The 19,694-nt window shown below is 40.7% G+C and overlaps 1 long non-coding RNA gene across 1 annotated transcript; it reads right to left on the bottom strand.

Moving 5' to 3' along the window:
• Positions 1-410: 410 nt before the first annotated feature.
• On the bottom strand, positions 411-19,166 carry LOC139362160 (uncharacterized). The gene is made up of 3 exons (XR_011620510.1): positions 19,125-19,166; positions 18,547-18,752; positions 411-1,099 (listed from the first exon to the last, which is right to left on the bottom strand). It is a non-coding gene; the product is annotated as an uncharacterized lncRNA (long non-coding RNA).
• Between the last annotated feature and the right edge of the window lie 528 nt (positions 19,167-19,694).

The following is a 19,694-nucleotide window of genomic DNA, read 5'->3' as shown; positions in this document are numbered from 1 at the left end:
AGCATCCCCGTCTTCCTTTTGCTGCTGACTCTCCAGGGGCCTCGGGTCAGTAATTTCAGCTCTCTCTGCCTCAGTTTCTGCATCCAGGCTTTGCGATTAGGGGCAGGGGAGGAGGAAGTGATGGCTACATTAGCAAAGTGCTTTCTACCATTTCATTACTCCATTAGCGTCTTCCTTCCTTTCCTCCTCACTGGAGTATTTTGAGAACTAATGAGATAATGGTCTGCAAGTGGTTGGAAGCCCCTCAGAGGGCCTTAGTACCCAGGACACTGGTCTGACTTCCTCCTAAACCAATTCCAGTTATGAACAATGCACACACACATTCAGATCCGAGGAGTGACCTCACTTCAAGACTCGGCAGCCAAAGCCACACACATTGCCTCACAGCCATTGATCACAAGAGATATCCACATTATCTACCAGTTTTATTCTAATCTTCAAAGCAAATACATAAAGCAAATATACAGCAATTCTGCATGATCCCAAGAACTGCATATTTTAAAGTGACAAATAATAAATAAATAATAGAAAATCACTCAATTCTGATCTGGAAACGAGCCTGCAAAATGTATTTCCAGTAAGCATGCTTTTAAAAGTCCAAATTCACATCGAGAAAAATCTATTTGTGTGCAGATTAAGATTTTCGTAAGGAATGCTTCACTTCCTGTGATGTGTGCCTCTAATAAGGATACCAGAGTAAAGGGAGTTTACTTGGAACTGCATAACATGAAAGGAAAAAGACCTGGTTCTTTAACAATCTCGTAGAGATCAACTTAATTAACTGATCAATTTGGAGTGGGGCAGGTTAGAAAATCCATTCAAGTATCGCTGATGAAATTGGCAGGTGAGTTTGGTGCAAATAGGCGGGGAGAGGGCAGAAAGAGAAAGACGGAGAGAAATGAATCTCATGCAAGTAATTCCTTCCAGGTCTCTGGTTGGTAGATTTGGAGGACAGTCCCCTCTCCAGTTTCACAGCTTTGCAAAATTTAACTGTTTCTCTGTGCTCCACTGAAAAACTTCATTTCAGAATCCTGCAAATGATTTTGTCTTCTGTTCATTTGTATTAGGAATTTAGAGACTGACATCCGAGCAGTGCAGGCTGTGGGAATTAGGGAAATAATGTTAGAGTTATTTAGATTTCCGCTTTTCATTCAACAAATATAAGGGGAAGACTTTAAATTTTAGATGGAGGAAATAAAATATGGATAAAGAGGTATTCAGACTAGGTCTTTATGGAATAGTAATTGCAAACCCTTTCCAAGTCTCTCTCCTAATTGCTCCTGAATATTGAGGCTGCCTCTTTTAGTTTCTGTGGCTAAGTTCACCTCTGTAGGATTATGTCAGGCAAAGAACTATGAACACAAACGGCTCCCATTAGGGCTCTCAGCTCCGGGGTTCCTGACAGCTGGGAAGTGTTGCAAGTAAACTATTACAAATAATGGAGAATTGAAGTTTATCAATGATTTATTACACAGACTATAAGCAATATTTCAAGATTATTACCATAAGGATACCTCTCATTCACCCGCATTCCAATTTTATTTTACTTCCTTTTCCTGTCTTTTGGACCGCAGATCCACAGAGTTGCATTAATTCTACTGTTTAGTGCATGGTACACTCATAGATTCATAAAAAGCCCTTCAACAATGCTGTTGTTGTTTTCCCTCCAACTCGCTCATCCCACTCTCACTCCCCCTCCCTCCAGATCCCCTTATTCCTATATTTATGTAGATATATGGACATCCTTGAATAATGTATAATATTGCTTTGTGTGTGCATGTTTAATGTCTAATTTACAAAAGGCAATGGGCTATAAATCTCATTCTCTCTATTACTTTTTTCATCCAGCTGTTTTTTGGAATCTCTCCTTGCTGTTATATTGAAATCTAATCATTATTGCTGACTGCCTTGCATCCAGCACAGTTGCTTCCTCGATTGCCCTAGGGATGAACACCTCGGTTGACTCTACCATACAGACACACACGCATAAATGGTGCCTCAAGAACCACCCACGGAGATGTCCCCTCACAGATCTGTGCAGGTCTGTCTCTGGGGGTGGCACTAGGAGTGGGATTGCCGAAGCATAGGATATTACACTCCCACCAGCAGTGTCAGAGGGCTCTCTTTTACCCACATCCTTTCAGCACTTGATATTAATAAGGTTTCCAATTTCTGTCAATCTAATTATTTTAAAGTGGATCGTGTTATAATTTAAATTTGCATTTCTCTGATTACCAGTGAAGTGGGTATCTCTTCACATGCTTAATAGCAATTTGGGTTTCTCCTTCTACAAACTGCCCATATCCTTTGCCCATCTAGCTCGTATGTGAGTTTCTGATCCTTTTTTTTTTTTTTTTTTTTTTTTTTTTTTTGCCAATCTGCAGGAGTTCCTTGGGGCATTAATTCCTTACTGATTTTAGACACTGTGAACATCTTTTTCCATGCCACTGGACAGGCAGGTTAACTGTTTTGAACTGAAATCTTTAATTTTTTAGATAGTCAGACCCATCAATTTTCCCCTTATGGTTTATGTTGTTTGGGTATTGGTTAAGAAATGTGCACAAAACTACAAAGCCACAAAAATAGATGCCTATAGACTCTTCTGTAAGATTTGTGTCTTTTCCCTTTATACTTGGGTCCTTGGTCCATTTGAAATGTATTTTTGTCTGTATTGAGAGGTAGCCATCCAGCTTTGGTTTTTTCCACAGTGAGTCATTTATCCCAACACTATTCACTAAGTGATCCAGCTTCCTCCCACGGATTTGGGAAGCGGCTCTATTGTATACCAGTTTCCCATGGATACACGATTGGGTGTCCAGGTGCATGTTCCATTTTTTGGTCAATTTGTCTATTCCTGCACCACTGCCCCACAGTTTTATTGTGGTAGTTTTGAAATATGTCTTAGCTAATGTGTTTTCTTAAGTGGGAGAGAAGGGTGGGGTTATATTAGTGGACTAAGAATGGTACATGATTCCACAGCCTCTCTCATCCTTGTCATAGCCCATAATTCCCATATTAGGTCACTCATGGGAAGGGATCCTACATGAAAATTTCATCTGCAATCTATGTCAAAATGGGGCGGGGGAAGCTGAAACATCTAAGAGGTCACCTGTTTGCCGTGCACAATATCCTGGAATTAAATTCCATAGCTTTCAAAATAAGAAAGAGTGTCAATATTTTTTTACTCTGTCTTGAAAGTTAATACCTTAAGAACCTAGAACACAATTCTTCTGTGGAAATCACAGAGCTTCAGGAGTTATTTCACTGGATTGCCAAGAGTTCCTAAGCGGGTAATGTGTATGCAGCAATTGAGGGGCAAAGTAGTTAATAATAAGCCTCACTCCAACAGCTACTAACTCGTTTTACTAATCTGTAGTGGAACTGAAACTGGAACCCAGATCTCCTGACAGTTCCTCTTCAACTTTACAAATACATGTCTAATGCTCCCTGTGTGCTAGGCATCATTACATGGAGTAGAAAAATAAATAAATAGATACGGTCTCTGTCTACATATTATTCAATCAGTGACTTGCCTGGGCCCTGGCTGTGTACTCTGAATCATGGAAAAATGGACCTATTATGAAGTTATGAAGATATTTAGTCTATCTTATCAGCCAGAGGTCAATTCAAATACATTTTACAGACTGGCTGACAATCAGCTAAAAATTCCAAAGAGACTCTGCTGTGGTGGATTAACTGGCCAAATATAGACCTAGTCTATCACTCAGATGAGACAAAATGGTATGCCAAAAATGTCCTTCCAGAACAGGAATTAGATTAAAGCTACATTAGGGTTTCTGGATTGTCAACATTTGAGCTGTTTCCAGCTAAGGGAAAAAACAGAATATTCAGGCTCAGGAAAGAAAGAAAGAGAGAGGGAGGAAGGAGGGAGGGAGGAAGGAGGGAGGGAGGAAAAGGAAATGAAAAAGCTGATGCTCAGTTGGGAATACCTAGGAAAAGGGCAGGATGTAACGGGGCAGAGACATCCAGAAAATCTTCTCCTTTCCTCCTCTCTGACTTCACCAGAATCTCCTTTTGAGCCTGAATTACTTGTGAGTAAGTATCAGCAATTAACCAGCACAAATAAGATGTGGCTGACACATGGAAAATGTTCAATAATTATAAGTATTTTTAAAAGTAGACAAATATCTCTTAGAAATAATGAACTGAACCAAGGAGTATATCAAGCTTTCACTTGCAAGTGTGAAATAAACTGAACATTGTTTACGTTGTCTATTTATCTTTGCTTTCCCTACAGCCAAATTCCTGAAGGAATTATCTCATTAAAAAAAAAATCCAGGTGTTGTTTATCATAGCAAAAAATAAAATAAAAGTAAATATAAGAAAAAGAAAATCGCCTTAAAGTTTGGTTGAAGAAATTTCAACATATTCGTATTTTGGGATTCTACTCAGTCTTCATAATTATTCAAAATCGTGTGGTGGATTGAGAGTAACAAAGAAAGATATTTAGACTTTGTGAAATTTAAAAAGCAGGTTAGATGATAATATAATTTATTATTGAAGAATTCAGAGCCTAGAGGCAGACAACTTGGGTTCAGCTCCCACTTCTTCCACTTCAATAGCTGCGAGGCTTTGGGCAGTATTTGTAATCGCTCCCTGCTTCAGTGCCCTCACCTGCAAAATGGCAATAGAAATTAAACCTACTTTGGCCTGGCACGGTGGCTCATGCCTGTAATCCCCGCACTTTTGGAGGCCGAGACAGGTGGATCACCTGAGGTCAGGAGTTCGAGACCAGCCTGGCCAACATGGTAAAACCCCATCTCCACTAAAAATAACAAAAATTAGCTGGGCATGGTGGCAGGTGCCTGTAATCCCAGTGACTTGGGAGGCTGAGGTAGGAGAATTGCTTGAACCCAGGAGGTGGAGGCTGCAGTGAGCTGAAATAGCGCCGTTATGCTCCAGTCTGGGCAACAAGAGCAAAACTCCATCTCAAAAAAAGAAAGAAAGAAAGAAAAAAGAAAAAAGAAAAAAAATTAAACCTACTTCATAGGGTTCTTAAGACAATTTAGTGAATCAATTAATACACGCCCAAGCAATCCAAACAGTGTCGACAGATGTTAGTTGTGGTGATTATTATTATAACAGTATCATCTCATATCTTCCTATAGAGCAATGTCTGTAAAGATATACTATAAAATTTGAACATTGTTTATCTCTGGAAGGTGAGAGTATGGATTTATTTTTCCTCTTTCTGCTTATCTGCATTTTTCTAATTTTCTCAGACATGAAAATATATTGATTTTCTAATAAGGAGCAACAAGTTACTTTTAATTTGTGAAAAAAGATCTATGAGATGTCTAGAGGCGGGGAAGAATGGCACGTCCATACCATCAAGAGCTCCCTGCTGACAAACAGCATGGCAGTGAGGATGGTGCTGGGTTACATCCCCAAATAAGTAGGGGGTGAGGGGCTAGGAAAGGGAATAAAGGAATGTTGGAGAGAGTGACATTCTCCTCCTCTTTTTTTCATCTCACACTCAAGGTTAAGGTTCAATACAGCAGCAAAGTGAATAAAGAAATGAAGTGCTGTGAGAGGTCACGGGGACAAACATCGAGTGGTTCTGGAGTTTTGAAAGGCATTGGATAATTTCACCATCATTAATAACATCTGCAGTCCTGCCAAGCAGGCTAATGGCAGGGGTAATTAGAGCCTGTGCGCTAAGACAGATGACTGCTTGTCAGAGCAAGAGAGCAGGTCCACCCCAGGGGCTACTGCCCAGGGATAGTCAAGGCCAGGAGGCGGCAGGGCCTTGTCAGGAAGGACCCTACCTGATCACAGGAAAGAGATGACCCAGACTGTCGTTTGTGGGCAGATTCTTAGTTCACAAAGGAAATAGGGAGTGTCAGGGAGGGTCAGGGCTTGGGTCTAAATATAAAGCTGGTACATACTAATATCTTGTCATGAAATACTTTCATACTTCACATATCCAGGATTTAGGCTTACAGAGAGATGTTCAGTTCAAAGAAGTTGTGAAATCAATAAGTTGTGTCATTAACCAGTGATCACCCAGCCATCATTATGCACCGGTAGAGTGATTTTCTAGTCACTCAGACTAAGAAGTGGCCATTTGAAGACTTACTCTTTCTTCATGGACGAGGAAAGGAATGGGTTTAACATGAGCATTTTGGTCTTTCCTTGTCTCTAAATCAAATTAAGTTGTTCAGCTTTTTAATAAAGATGACTAATGTATTTTTTCTGAAGATTTTGTTATGAAATACAAAGAGTTATTTTTGAAGTGAAGATTTCCATCTGGATAAGTCTCAGAAAGAATCCTTCTATCCACGAGATAGTTCCCTACTGAGGATGCCAAAGGGAAACACTTGCAATGCCAGTTGGGGATTTGTCCCAATAACTTCACTTAGGCAAAAGTATATCACATGATTATTATTTCAGTAGACTTCTATACAAGTTTACTTGTTTGGAGATATTAGACCCCCGAATGCAATGCTGCACAATTTTAAAAGACGCCTAACCAACTTCCATTTATACATTTCAGATTGAACAAGAGTGTTTGTATTAGTCTGTTCTCATGCTGCTAATAAAGATGTACCGGAGACTGGGTAATTTATAAAGAAAAAGAGGCTTACTTGACTCACAGTTTCATATGGCTGGGGAGGCCTCACAATCATGGCAGAAGGCGTAGGAGGAGCAAAGACATGTCTTACATGGCAGCAGGCAAGACAGCAGGAGCAGGAGAACTGCCCTTTAGAAAACTATCAGATCTCATGAAACTTATTCACTATCACAAGAACAACACAGGAAAAACCACCCCCATGATTCAACTACCTCCCACTAGGTCCCTCCCACAACACATAGGGATTATGGGAGCTACAATTCAAGATGAGATTTGGGTGGAAACATAGCCAAACCATATAGTGTTTATTGCATATTTCTCCTGGAACCCCTCTAAAATGATAGAAAAGGAATTGAAGATGTTTACAGTCACACACATCAAAAAAAAGAAAAAGAAAAGGAGATGAGAGCAGGTTACTGATGCCAATTAAACATTACAAGCTGGATGAGACCTGGAACTTTCTTTACCAGGAGTATGACAGACTAGACATGGCAAGCTCTATTGCCCAAATATACTGATACCCTTGTTAAAATACATTCAGCAAATATAAAGAGACAAGGTGGGAAATATGAGGGAGAGGTTAAGAAAACTGGAAGACAAAGTGAGAAGGTGTGATAGAGCCTTACAGAGAGATAATGAAGAAAATGGAAGAGGTGTAAATGTTCCTGAACAAATGAAAAGTATCCATCTACTGATCCAGGAAATAATACATCTTAGATGAAATTCACTAATATTGGTAACATGCTACTTTTCTTTAGTTGAAGGTGTATTCATTAGTACTCATTTTATTATTAGGCTTTTAACATGTAGATACATCAGGTATACACTTTTGAATGTCTTAAAAATTACATACTATAACAAATTAAATATTTGCATAAGTGCTGAGTTAAGCTTCAGCTTTATGAACTTTGCTAAGCTCCTATAAAAAGATCCAACAACAAGTTAGTCTATGAGAGTGTAGTCTTAGAGGGTAATGATTTTGCCCCTCCCTGGTTTTCTGTTTTCTCCTTTCTGAACCCCTAGTATTTGTATGTTGGACTTCTTGATTGATATCATATTTTCTTATCTTTTCTCTGCAAATTTTTATCTTTTAAATTTTGTTTCCTGAAAGACTTCTTCAATGTTTATCTCCAATCCCTTCTATTAAGTTTTTAAATGTCTGCTATAATGTCTGAATTTCTTTAAATGTCTGAATTTCGTCTAAGATGGGTTGTTTCCCAGATCAGTAGATTGATAATTTTCGCTAGTCCAATAACATTTATATTACCTCCGTCTTCTCTATTATCTCTTTATAAGACCCTGGAAAGTCTTCAAGGTTGGAAGCACCACATACACCAGAAGACTGGGATGAGGGGTGGGGCTAAAAACTAGAAGACTGGTTAAAAGTCTGTACAAGGAGTAACTGAGCCTGGATTATTTCCCTCTAAGCAAGATGGCTGGTGTTCCTCCATTCCAAAGACTGTAAGTTTTGTCTCAGGAGAAATTGAGTTGAAAGAGGTCTAACCTTGACACCAAACATAGCTGAAAGCACACTGGATTCAGTGACAGCCTCTCTCCCGTTCCCACACTTATATATTACTATTATTACCACTCCAACCCTAATTCCCAGAAAGCAGATTAGAAATTTGGTCACTGGAGAAAAAGACTGATGACTGAACCCATTCCCCCAAATCTAAGAACCCATATTTCTAGGGGTTCCCCTATTGCAACCAGAAAGTGCCCACTATTTGTCCTATTGTGAAGAAAGTCTACTCTCCATAAATAAGCCTTATCCCTCTCCTATCCAGTTTCCAGTCATCTCTTTTGTGTCCCAGTCTGAAATGTAAAGAGATGGCCATGTTTTAACAGACATTTGATGAAAGCTCCTAATATGAAAGCCATACATCAAAACAAATAATTTGTGGGGGGAGGCGTGGAAGAAAGTAGGAGGAAATAGAATCAAGGCAAGTACTGAGGAAAACTACAATGTTAACAAACTATAATTAATATTGAAAGATAAGGGATAACATTGCATCTAAGAAGCAAGAATTAAATGTTATAAAATGGAACATCCACAGAAAGAGAAACAGTTTTTTTTAAAATTAGAAACATCATAGCAGACATTTAAAAATTCAATAGAAGGAACTGGATGATAAAAGTTGAAGATCTCTTTCAGGAAATAGAATTTAAAAGATAGAAAATTACAGAGAAAAGAAAAGAAAATATGACATCTATCAAGAAGTCCAACATACAAGTAATAGGGGTTCCAAAAGCAGAAACCAGAAAACCAAGCAAAATTAGGAAACACAAATTCCCCATATTTAAAGGTACATGTTTTCAGTTGGAAAAGGACCTTTGAGTATCAAGTAAAATGAATAATAAGAAGATCCACAACAAGTCACATTGAGTGAAATTCTAATATAACAGGGATAAAGAGAAGAACTTAAAACAGATGGTGTAGGGAGTAGGAGGAGTAAGTCATATATAAAAACTTAGAAATGAGAATGTTATTAAACTTTCAACAGTCACAGTAAAACCTCACAGACAGTGGAGTGATGCTTTCAAAAAACTAAACAAAAAATTATTTCTCACCTACAGTTACACATCCAGCCAAATTCTCAATCAAATAGGAAAATAGAATGAAGGCTTATTCAAACCTGCAAGTTTATTTTGCATGCATTCTTCCTCAAAAAACATTATGTCCCAGTAAAACAGTAAGTCAATAAAGTAAACCAAGATGGGAACTAAGAAAAAGTAGAATCTAAAGTTGCAGAGAATAAAAAGAATTCCTAGGATGATGGGAAATCAAGCAGTAGAAATAGAGGCATGTTATTTAAAAATATAAGAATTACTATAAGAAGACCAGGTGCAGTGACTCACGCCTGTAATCCCAGCATTTTGGGAAGCTGAGGCAGGCAGATCACAAGGTCAGGAGATCCAGACCATCCTGGCTAACACGGTGAAACCCCGTCTCTACTAAAAATACAAAAAAAAGTAGCCAGGCGTGGTGGCGGGCGCCTGTAGTCCCAGCTACTCAGGAGGCTGAGGCAGGAGAATGGCATGAACCCAGGAGGCGGAGCTTGCAGTGAGCCGAGATAGCGCCACTGCACTCTAGCCTGGGCGACAGAGCAAGACTCTGTCTCAAAAAAAAAAAAAAAAAAAAGAATTACTATAAGAAGAAAATAAACAGCCAAAAGACTTGAAAGAAATTCTTCAGGAGAATGTAACTTGGAGTTGGGAAGGGGTAGGGTCTACTCTGATTTTTAAAATCTATATGTATATATTACTTTAAAATATTTAAGTTAAGAAAAATATATCTCAAGACTAATCTAGAACACTCTGGGGCCTAGTTCTTTTTTTTTAAAGCATCAGCTACAGTTTATTTTTACCCATTTCAGTTCTTAATTTAAGCAACGAAGCACAGAGAAAAATTGGAAACAGTAAAGAAATGGGGAAAAAAGAAACCACATTATCCATAATCCTCCAACTCTATGTGACCATCTGAATCATTTTGCTTTCAATATTTTCATAGAGTTGTAGTCATGGCTTCCATATAATTATATCCTGCTTTTCTTCTCCCACATTATATCGTGATCAATTTCCAGCTTGCTATATAGCATTGTAATCATCTTTCTTAATGGCTTGACAAGTCTTTTTGATCTGACTGTCACACTCAACAAAGTAAGTCACCTCTGTATTAGTCAGGGTTCTCCAGAGAACTACAAGACCAATAGGAGGTATGCGTATATAAATACACACGCACACACACACACATTTATTATGAGGAATTGGCTCACATGATTATTGAGACTGAGCAGATCAAATCCCATGATCTGCTGTCTGCAAACTGGAGAGGAGACCGACAGTATAATTCCAGTCCAAGTCTGAAGGCCTGAGAACCAGAGGCTGAGGTTGTAAATCCCAGTCAAAGGGCCGAAGACTAATGTCCCAGCTTAAGTACATGGCAGGAAGCAAAGGGGTAAATTTCTCCTCCCTCTGCCTTTTGCCCTCAAGGAATTAGCTGATGCTCACCCACACCAAGCCAGATCCACTTCACGGAATCCACAGATTCAAATGCTAATTTCATCTTCAAGCAACTTCAAAAATATGCCTAGAAATAGTGTTTAAACTGGGCACTCTGTGGCCCAGTCAAGTCCAGTCATAAAATTCACCATCCCAGCCCCCTCTCCCTCCCTCCCATGGTCCTATTTTCCTGCTTTTCAGACACTCCTAGCAAGTGCTTCTCCACCGGCCTGGGCCTTGTGATGCTCTTCCTCGCTGTCACCACTCAAGAAGTGGCTTAAATGCAACTCCCACAAGACCTTTTGCAACCCTTGGGCTCCAGTAGGCCCCTTTCTTTCACACCTGTTTTCATCACCTCAGTTTTCACTCCCTGACATTTTCTTGTTTATTTCTTAATTTGTTTATCTGGGGCCTGTCTCCCTCAATTGATTGTAAACTCCATGGATGCAGAAATTATATCTTTCCTATTTCCCACTCGAAGACGAGCACAGAGAACAGAGCTTGGCACAGAGAAAGCACTCAGTAAATATTTGAGGGGTTGGGGGTGAATAAGTGACTGAATAATGAGTGGATGAAACGCTAACTGCTCAAGGCACAGAGAGAAACCTGAGGCTGAACAGGAATAACGCAGAGCTTGTTAAGCAGGGAGTCAAGAGATCTGCTTCTAGTCTTGGCTCCGCCACTCATCAGGTGCATAACTTGGAATAAGACACACTGAACCTCTCTGTGCCCGGGTGTCTCACCTGTGAAATGAGCAGGTTGGAGTAGGTAGCCTCCATCATCTGTTTTGACTGTAAATACTGAGGTGTGCCTCTTTGCAAGTCCTCATTTTGCTAAAGATTTGTGTTGTGACTTTTGGGGAATAACTTTAGTTGGTTTCCCAGGAAGACGGATGAGTAGAAAATTTAGTCAAACAAATATATCTCTTCTTTTTTTCTTTTTTCTTTTTGCACTACATGACAACCAGCAATTAGTTTTAAGATTTCTTGACTCTGTCTTTTCTTTTGTAAGAGAGAGTAACTGACTCATCGATTAGGTAAAGGAAGCAGCCTGAAGCTGGAGGGTTCCCTCACAAGAAACTTCCTTGACAGGCAATGATCCTTTAGAGAAATAATAGAGAATGGTGGCTGAAAGCACATAGTCTGATGTCAGACAAACCTGGTGATAAGTAATCTCCATGCAGGAACCTGGACAGGTTACTTAGGCAGAGAGGGTTGGATAGTAGTGCCAAATGCTAGAGCCTGGCTGTAGGGGGTTGAGTCCTAGCTCTGCCACTTGCTGGCTGTGAAATCTCGCTTGTCTCAGGTTTCAATCTGAAAATGGAGATAAGAAAGTACCCACTTTATAAAGTTACTGTGAGGCGTAATGAATTCCAACTGCATGAAACCCCTTAGTCAGCGGGCACTGGGAGCACACAGTCACCACTCTTTGGGTTTGCTGCTATTGTTTTCTGTCATTACTTAATTTATCTAGGTCTGTTTCTTCATTCATTCATCAATGAATATTTACCAAGTGCTTTTGAAGAGGCATCCTATCACTTCATTAACTTAAGATGAGACTTCTGGGTCTCAATTATAAAATCATTAGCCTATAAGTCTGGGAGGAAGTGTGTTAATATCTCTTGCAATCATTCTCAAACATGCTCCCCTGGCAGTACATCTCGGGGAGAACTGGCTGTGCCAGTCATCCAGGGGAGCACGGCTCACCTCCGACGTGCAGGATTCCCTTCCCTTCTGTCATCCCACCAGAATTTGGACCTCACTGTGCTCAGAGTCAACTCTTCTGACTCCCAGTCTGGGCCAGAACAAGCAAGGCAGGTAAATGACAAAGTGAAGGGGAAGAGAAACTCAGAGGTATAAATGGAGGCACTCCAAAAAAGAAAGAAAGAAGTAACAAAGCACTAGAAGTTATTTCCTCCTAACATACAGAGCAATTGGTAGAGATGAATTTTGGATCTGATGTTCATCTCTGTCCTCACTTTCTCTGTCATTTCCCTTACTTTCATTTCTGAGAATACTTCTGAAGCAGAGATTTGGGTCCATGATAGTGGATGAAATAGGAAAATGTTTAGAAGTAAATAATGGCAACTTTAAAGAAAGGACGATCAAAGTTGCTAACAGCATATTGATGCACTTGCATATAGAAGAATTAAATAAGTTCATAAATAAATGAAGGTAGATCTTGAGATTATAGCTATTGAATTATCCTTGGATCAATAACTGGAGCTTATCTTTGTCGAGTATTTATATTTCTCCTAGTCCATAGTTAAAATTAACACTTAGGATCATGGTCTGTCCAACTGCCTCTATTATTAATAGGGCTTCAGAAGGAACTTATAACCTTCTCCTGCAAGCCGGGTCTTCTTCCATGGTCTCTAACTTCATCCAAATAAGGCATATAACCTAGGAGTTTATTCTTCACACTCCTACTCTCTCATCATATCCAAACATCAGCAAATCTTACTAATCTTAGCACACAAATACCTTTCAAATTGGTGAATATTAATTAATTCAAAATAGTTATGGTTAGCATGTTCAAAAACATAAATTAAAAAATAAAATATAAAAAAGAATAAGACATAATTAAGCAAAACAGGTGACTCTATAACAAGAAAAGGTGGATAGGAAAAAGAACTAGTTAGAAATATCAGAAACAAAAAATATCATAAAATATACAAAATCAGTAGATGCAATAAAACCTAGCTTGGATGCAGTCACGATAATTAGTTTAAGTTGAAAGATAGTACTGAAGAATTCATGCAGAATACAACACAGCAACAAAGAAATACTGAGTAAAGAGGAGACTTCAGAGGTACGGTGTGGTAGCTTTCCTGCAAAGATGGTCACCATTAATTCCATCTCTCCCCATACACACAGGCTTCTCTCCTGTCAAGAGACACTGTCTCCCTTCCTCTGGAATCTGGGCTGGCCTTATGATGTTTTTGACCAAGAGAATGTGGTAGGGGTGATATTTAGAGCTTCTGTGGCTAGGTCTTAAAAATTCTCGGCAGATTCTGCCCAGGGTGCTTAAAACACTCCCTCTCAGAAGCCAGTAATCCTACTGCGAGAAGCCTGAGCCACATGGGGAACTGACTAAGACCCATGGAGAGCCAACATGTAGGTGTGCCAATGGATAGCCCCAGGTGAGCTCCCACCCATGGAATCAGCAGCTGTCGACATTTTGGGCCCGTGAGCCATGGGGCCAGTAAGTCATCTTGGACGTCCAACCCAGTCAAGTTTCTGGATGATTGCGCTCCAGCTGGCATCTGGCCTCAACTGCACAAGAGGTCCCAAGTGAGAACAACTCAGCCGAGTCCAATCACCCTGTGGAACCATGGGAAATAACAATAAATTATTGTTTTAAGTCACATTTTGTGTGGTTTGTGGTACAGCACTAGATAATCGGAACCTACCAAGAAGAGACTGAGAAGTTCTGATTAACAACTAACAGGAAGTCCAGAAGAAAATAGAAAAAAAAAATGGCAGAAAAATTACATTCAAGAATATACAGGAATTTTCCAGAATTGAGAAAGACATGAGTTCTCAGCATGAAAATGCACACCTCATATGTCAAGCAAACTAATTAAAAATAAATCCACACCTAGTCACATTGTTGCGAAGCTGCAAAGCTTAAAAGCTAACAGACAAAAAAGGCAGGTCGCCTGCAGAGTAATGACAACTGAAATGGCAGCAGACTTCTCATCAACATCAAGAAATGCATGATGGCAGGAAAGCAATATTTTCCTTGTTGAAATAAACAAACTGTCAATCTACAATTCTGTACTCATCTACTTCATCATTTGAGTGAAAGCATAATAGAGACATTTTAAGAGATGCAAAAACTCAGAGCTACCTTTACACTCCCTCAATAAAAGATTTAATTCTAACTGGGCACGGTGGCTCACACCTGTAATCCCAGCACAGGTGGGAGGCTGAGGCGGGTGGATCACAAGGTCGAGAGATCCAGACCATTCTGTCCAACATAGCAAAACCCTGTCTCTACTAAAAATACAAAAATTAGCTGAGCATGGTGGTTCACGTTAGTGTGGTGCCGTGGTTAGTCCCAGTTACTCGGGAGGCTGAGGCAGGAGAATCACTTGAACCCGGGAGGTGGAGGTTGCAGTAAGCCAAGATCGTGCCACTGCACTCCAGCCTGATGACACAGTGAGACTCCGTCTCAAAAAAAAAAAAAAAAAAAATTAAATTAAAAAAAAGATTTAATTCTACAAGAAGAAATAAGAATTTAAAAAGAAAACTGTATCCATGCAACAGAAGGCAAACCTAAAGTACAAAGTAACCAACTGCAGAATGATGCATATAGTATAATACTGTTTAAGTAATACTTAAACCCCTACCAAAAGACTATGTATTGTTTATTAAAATATCCACATATAGTAAAGTGGGAAACATGGACAGAAATGATACCTACCAGCTTCAGGGCAATAGTAACCACAGGAGAGGGAGCAAAGAGAATGAAATTGAGAGGAACACACCAAAGGCCCCAACTATATCTGTAACACCTATAATTCTTACTATTTGAACTCTTGTCTCTACTTAGGAACTGAATAGAGTCCAGTGATTTTTTTTTTTTTTGAAAGAGAATTGTTTGGAGGAAATGGTATCTCCTCACTCTCTGAAATCTTACGACCTGAAACTTAAGACCTACATGGATTCAGATAAAATGGTGCACATTGCTCTCTAAGCTTCCTGTCTGAACTGTCACTATCCAAGTTCACTAACTGCATAGAATCAGAGAGCACAGAATACCAGGTTTCTGTTGCTTTAAAAATATAAGGTCTTAAGCAAAATAGTAAAATGCTAACAATTTGTTAAATCTGAATGGTCGGTACTTTTGTGTTTAAATATTTCAAATATTTTAACAGAACAGTTTTTTACTAGTAATCTGTGGAAAGCAATGTCATGGCTTTCTTTTAGAGTCACAACACAAACACAAACTGGTGTCTATGTCTATGTAGGTGACAGCACTTTGTGTTGGCCCCACTGCGGGAGCAGCAAGATATTGCCACTTCCTGAGCTGCTTCATCTGCATTTGGGTCCCCAATGCCACCAGACAGAGCTGGGCTGTGCCCTCCACTTCATTCACAAATTTATAGAGCTAGGAGGAGACATTCAAAGATACATGACTATGTCTGATGAAGTAAGTTTCCGGACAAGGCCAATTTTTACTTAAAAGAAAATAAAAATCCCAAGAGGAAATTTACTTAAGAAAGGTGACCCATACTTGGAAGTTGAAGGGGTATGCTGGACCAGGGGCAAGGAGCGCTAATACCAAGCTGAATGGGTAGAGAACCACAGGAACAGTGATGTGAATGTGAACACGAATTAGGGGCCACCAGGACTTCTCCTGACTAGCAACTGGACCACAGAGCCCACAACCCACTGTACCTGGGTGAGGGCTGGACATCCAGCCTCCAGAGACTTGAACTGGTTCTCTGTATGGTAGCAAAAAAGGTCAAGTCTAATTAATGGGCAAGTCTAACTCGTTCCATGATTCTCAGGAATCTTTGGGAGAAAAACTCAAGAGAAGTCTAAACTTCCTGCTGATTTGACAGGTGGGACCTGGACTTTTGTGATTTGGATATTTGAGAGGAATCGTTATCTTATATTGGAGATACAGACTGCTGATGGCAAGGCTTTGGGCTATTGACTTTATCCTCATCATTTGTACACTTGGCAAAGAGGAAGCAGAGGTGGAAAGATTTCAAAACGGCAGCCTATCCCCAAGCAATACTGCAGTCAGTGAGGCCTTTCCTGACCACTCTATTTAATATTGTATTCCTCCCACCACGTACTCTGGACCTGTCTCCCAGCTTTATTTTCCTTAGTAGAAGGATTACCTTAACATTTAAAGTATTATTTAGTATTTTTTTCTGTCCCTCCAACTAGGATATAAACTCCATGAAGTCAGAAATTATCCGTTTTGTTCGCTGCTGGTCTGTAAGTTTCAGAGCAGTGCCTGGCACAAAATAGAAGCTCAGTAAACATTTATTGAATGAATGACTCTCAACCTGTGTTTGGCTTAGGAGTGTGCTCAGACATAACACATACATCACAAACACTCTCAGTGGGATAAAATTTATGGGAGACCATTGATTTGGACTGAGCTCCTGCACTAGACCCTGACAAACCAATCTAAAGTGAAGTCACTCATGCTAAGGCTCCATGTCACCAAACTGAAACCTAAGCTGTTTACCTGTAAGATCTGACCTTTTGAGAAAACAGGAGAGACAGTAGCCTAACACCCAAATAGGGCCGTTTACCAAGAAACCAGAGATTCACAGCAGCCAATCAAAAGGGGCCCACTCAACGGAGCTTGTGATAAGGAAGTCCCCTCTGCTGTAACCCACACAAGGAGAGTAACCTGAAGTGACGTGATGTTAGCCAATCTGCTCTTTGCACCAGGCTATCTCCCTGTTCCTGCTCAAGTTGCCTTACAGAAACCCACTGTTCTGCCTCACCCAGTGGAGCTCCAGTCTATTTTGTAGACTGGATGCTGCCCAGTTCATGAATCACTAATAAAAGCCGCTCAGCCCTTCTCAGCATACTCAGGGCCCAGTGCTTGCTAAATATAATGGTATCTAGAAACAGTGTGAATGGAGCACCCTGTTTTTGGTTTAAAGCTGAAAGAAACCCTAAGGCAGGTTAGAAGAAAGCAGCCTGCCCAGACCACAGCCGTTGCCTACGGATCAGAAAGAGGCCTGGGCTGGAGTAAGGAGCAGAACCTTCCCACGGAACCCAGGGTCACACCAACTCTGAGGAGCCCAGTGACACACATGGGCCTGGGAAGGAGGTGGCCAGGATAGGCTTGCCAGGGACAGTGCCTGGCTCTCCACTTCTACCCCATGGTGCCTCTGGAAGGGTGATCTCACCTCCTGTCCAAACCCCAGACTTCTAGTAGCTTCTCCAGCTTTTTTTACTATGAAAAAAAAAAAAAAGAGAGAGAGAAAGAGGAACTGGGGAGAATTAGAGGAGGGGAAACGTGGAGGAGCAGACAGGCTGGGCTGAACCAGCAAGCGTCCTCCCGGGGGCAGCTGTGCGGGAGAGGGACTGAGGCTGGATGTTAGCTAGAGCTCTGCTGCGATGGAACAAAAGTAAGTCCCTTTTCTGCAGGGTGGGGGATTCCTGAAACAATGTCCATTGTGGACTTCTAAAGCCTGGCTGGGGCCCCAGCTTCTAAAATGGGTTTTGAGTTGTAACAGCAACAACAACTTGGCTTCTTTTTATGGTGATCCCTAGGCCACCCTATCCTGATGGCCTGACCTTCAGGAGGACAAGGTGAACTGTTCCCCTTATCTCGCCTTGCTTGACAGGACAGGGTTATCAGGAAGGGAATCAAGTTTAAGTTTGGAGTTTTTTTTTTTTTTCCTCCCTTCTGGTATTTCCTACTGTACACGCTGCCAGAGGCAATGACAATGGTGGAAACTAATAAACTGTATGCATAAGCTTTTCTTTCTGGTACAACAAGCACAGTTTATGAGTTTCTCTCCCTCTTTTAATCCTTGCTTAAAGTCTTTTCTTTTCCTTGCCTGTGGAGTTCAGCACTTGCCTTGCTAAAGGCCTCTGCCTTTTGTTCTGGCCTGAAGCACGAACTTCAGTGGCAGCCTCCTTATTTAGGGCATGCTTTCTCATCCTCTTTCTGTTTCTCCTTCCCTGTGTCTGTCCCTCCCTCCCCTTCCCTTCTCCGCACCCCCCCACCCCACCCACCAAAACTAGTTTATTTGTTTGAAATTGCCAATAGAGCATTTCCTACACTGACAGTGGCAACCTGAGTTATGGATTCTGAGTTTCCAGTTCACTGCCCAAACGACTCAGGGCATTTATTTCATGGGCCTCTTCCAGGTGGAACAGGTAGGGAGAGATGCTAAATAACTGACTTGCCAGAGTGTGTTCATAATACGTGTTTCCTCTGCATAAACTAATGAGACTTACATAATTAAGTGCGTGTACGTCTTCCCTGATTGGCGGTGTTGGTCCCTGGTTTGGACTGTCAGAGAAGGCTGGCAGGTGCCATAGAAGGGAGGTGGGCTTGCCAGGTATCTGCACCCCTCTTGTTGGTCCTCCTCTTCCAGGGATCTTCACTACTGCCTCCAAGGCTCCACCAGCCAGAGGACCAGGCCTCTGAGCATCTCATGCCCCTGGGAGGAGAAAGGTAGGAAGCAGAAATGGCCTTGCCTTATCCTGCATATCTAAAAGCAAATTACCTTAGCTCCAAACTTAAAAATACTCCTATATGTAAACAGCACCCATCAATCGCTGGTAAATTATCACCTTCTCCCTTCACAAACACATATCCAGCCTTAATTCAGATGATCTTTGACTTAGAAGTAAGAACCCACAGAAGGACTTTCAGATGTAGATTCCAGTATTTTGCCACAGATTACTATAGGATGGTACGTGACCTTCAACACAAATAATTCCTCAGTTTAGACTGAAACCACCAGAGAATATCTGAATAAACACAATATTTGTCTCCAACAGCTCAGCTGTCTTTGGCTGCACCATCTCACCTATAGCTGTGTTATTGATAAGCCCTGGCTGGGAGGAGAGAGCTGGATGGATCCACCTCTGCCTTGCTGTGTGGGATTGGGCAAGTCACTTTCCCTCTGGGCCTGTGTTTCCTCAGCTCTAAATTAAAAATTAAACTGAATTATTTCTAAGATCCCTTCCATGTTTAAAATTCTATGAGCCTGAGATGAAATTTGACTACTACTATCCGAGTCCATTAATGATTGTTAATCCCTAGACATCCCCACAAGAATATGAGCTACTGGTGACTTCACACTTTTATTAAATGTATATATAATTGAAATACAATACATATGCAAAAAAGCATATAAATGTACTGCTTGATGGGTTTCCCAAACTGAACATACCTCGTCTAACCAGCACCCTAATCCAGAGGTAGAACATTCCCGGCTCCCACAGAAATCCCTCACCCGCCACCTCTCCAGTCTCAGGTTCCATATTAATGCTTCATAAATAAATTTTGACTCTACAGCTAATCTGCCTTCAATTCTGTTACTTAGGCAAATTCACAAATAGTCCACACCTGCATTGTAATAAACAATAGGGGACAA

This window comes from Macaca nemestrina, chromosome 3 (genome assembly GCF_043159975.1).
Source record: "Macaca nemestrina isolate mMacNem1 chromosome 3, mMacNem.hap1, whole genome shotgun sequence".
Lineage (NCBI taxonomy): Eukaryota > Metazoa > Chordata > Mammalia > Primates > Cercopithecidae > Macaca > Macaca nemestrina.
This window is presented reverse-complemented; position numbering and strand designations above follow the sequence as displayed.